The sequence below is a fragment of the Adiantum capillus-veneris genome, chromosome 4 (assembly GCF_014529385.1).
Source record: "Adiantum capillus-veneris isolate H3 chromosome 4, ASM1452938v2, whole genome shotgun sequence".
NCBI classification, from domain to species: Eukaryota; Viridiplantae; Streptophyta; class Polypodiopsida; order Polypodiales; family Pteridaceae; genus Adiantum; species Adiantum capillus-veneris.
The window spans coordinates 122,730,981-122,733,776 of record NC_140934.1 but is presented as its reverse complement, the minus strand read 5'-3'; positions in this window follow the sequence as shown (position 1 = coordinate 122,733,776).

Genomic DNA, 2,796 nt, shown 5'->3' with positions numbered 1-2,796 from the left:
CTTAGGCCATCATCTTGCACTGCTGTAGTGACCACTGCTGGCATAACCTGAGTAGTAACAGGAACCACTGGTTCATGATGAACCCCTGACATGCGCCCTTGTAAAGACTCTATAGGCTGAAATTCAAACCTCATTGGCAAAGACTCCACCCCTAATTGGCTCATTTTCCTCAGCTTCCACTCTTTGTTCCTTGCTACCTCTAGTGCATCTTCATATGTCCTAGGCTTCTTTAGCTCCACTCTCCAACGTATATTCTCCCAAAGACCAGCCAAGAACCTGTCCTTCTTCATCATGTCAGGCGGGGGTACTTGTGGTGCTAAAGCCTTGCACATTCGCTCCCATGCCAATGAAAACTTACGTATGTACGCATCTACTGGCTCACCTTCCTTTTGCACCAAAGCCTGTACTTCTTGCCACACTTTTTCAGGATCTTCTATCTTCACAAACTCCACTTCCAACCCATGTCGTAGATTGTCCCAACTCAACCTTACAGGTGGATCAGCCACACGCAACTCCTCTTCAAACGCTTTAGACCAAACTCGTGCATCACTCTTCAAACAAATTTGGAGAAGGCGTAACATTTGCGTAGGGTCATGAATCTGGTTGCTAATGCAGGCAACCTCCATCTTTTCCAAAAATTCTTCCACATCTTCATCACTTCTTCCATGAAACTCGGGATAAGAGAAAGCCATGGCTACCCAAATTATGATGCTTTGAGAACCCCTTCGAACACACGTGCAAGAACCCAAAACTTTTCACTTCCCAATCCCTAGAAACTTCAATGGAGCTCAACTTTAGATAAGGACAAACACATGCACATCAAATGAGTTTTCATAGTTGATCATCGGAATGACAACAGGCAAAGGACATTCCAGGATCTCTCTCAATCTTCTTGGCCCAAACATAAAGACTATGCGCTGCTGGAAAAAGATCTTCCTGGACACATGAACATTAATCTGAATTCTTTGCGTTAAATGAAAAGGAGTGAACTGAGGGCCATTTTGATCATCCATTAAAGCCAACCATGAAGCTCCCAAGAAGGCACACCTGACTCAACCTCTGATTTTGCCAAAATTTCAGCAGCATAACAGCATAAATGGCTCAAAATACCAAAAAACCAGCCATCATAACTTGGGAAAATTTCGACAGAGTTTCCCCAGAAGTAGAGCAGTAGGAACCCAAAATATAGACTGTCTATGTATGCATAAACTATCAACAATAGAACCCGAGCATCAAGTAGGACTCACTAGTACATAGCCTATGGCGAGGTCACGAAAAGGGTGCTCCAGCTACCTGTATCACCGAAAGGATCTCCACATTTGAGAATCCCCCAGCTCAATAAAAACCTCACGCTATCGACCCTCACACGAAAGCTAATGCAAATCGCGTATAGTCAAGTCTCAGAAATGACTATCTTCCAGACTAAGTCTCAGAAATGGCTGGGACTGCCAAATAAAACTATATATGGCTCCACAAAGGCGTACAATGGCAGTTTCCACAAGTAACGTACAATCCAACAGACAATGCGCTCAAATAGGCGCCAAGTGATGCATTCCCACAACAACTGCAAGTGACATCACTGTACTCCAGCTACCTGTACCTGTGTGAATCACCTGTACCTGTCCCTGTCCCTGTTCTTGTAACCTGTAACCTGTAACCTGTAATCTGTAATCTGCAACCTGTAATCCAAAAGCTTGAAGCAGAAGGTACTCGAAGAAGATCCTCCGTGGGGGCGCCAAAAGAATGTGAGCGGGATGAAAACACACACAACGCCTCTATAACGACCCGACACACACTCTTGGAAAGATACACACACACACTATGGGGCACCACTCGGCTTAGACAACACACCTGGCCGAGACAGGGAACACACCTCTGGAGTGAGAGGAGAGAGACTATCCACTTGCCCACTCCACACACACACACACACACACACACACACACAAAAACTCAGCTCAAAAGAGGAGAACTTCTAATGTTTAGATACAAATGAGCTTGGGCCAACACCAATGGGGCAAACAGCTCACACAATATGGGTAAAATAAGCCAGATACAATCACAAACTGGAGCAAAAACTTCGCTCATAGGAGAAACTTACACAGAAAAACAGCAGGAAAAGAGTGAGGAATTTGGAAAAATGGACAGCGCCATCGCGTCCGGAACGGCCCAAAACCCCAGTCTACAATGTCAAAGTGCTCAAATCTGACCTCGAATGAGCAGTTTACGGCCAAAACAGGCTCCAAAATGAGCAAAAACACACCTGCGGCTGTTCCTCCTCTCTTCTCCACGTTTTTTCTGGTCTTCTCTCAGTTTTTTCAGTTCCCACACTTAGCTTTATTAGTTGGGCACCCTTGGCCTTTTAGATGACCTCAAACGGACCCCGAACAGGCCAAAAACTGACCTCGCAGTGCATAGTTGTCACTTTTTTGCATCATTCGCACACCTGGCACTCAGCTTTTTTCCAATAATGCATCTCGCCACCACGTGAAGTGGCCCCAAAAAAAGGTCCTCATGATGACCTTTCTGCATAATTCTCACAAGCAAACACCCACGTTGTGTCCGTCCTCATCTGCGTGCAAATATTGACCTCGTTCGCCCTCCTGACGCCACTAGATGCCATCTGACGCACCTGCTGACCTCACGTCGTCGGCCCGCGGATAGCTTCCTCGAGAAGTTTTCCGCGCTACCAACTTCACTTTATTGTAGAAAAAACACACTCGTACTGATAATAGTGAAAATCGTTGCACTATGTGCATGCTGTCCTACCTGTACACATGTGGGCCCCACGTAACCACC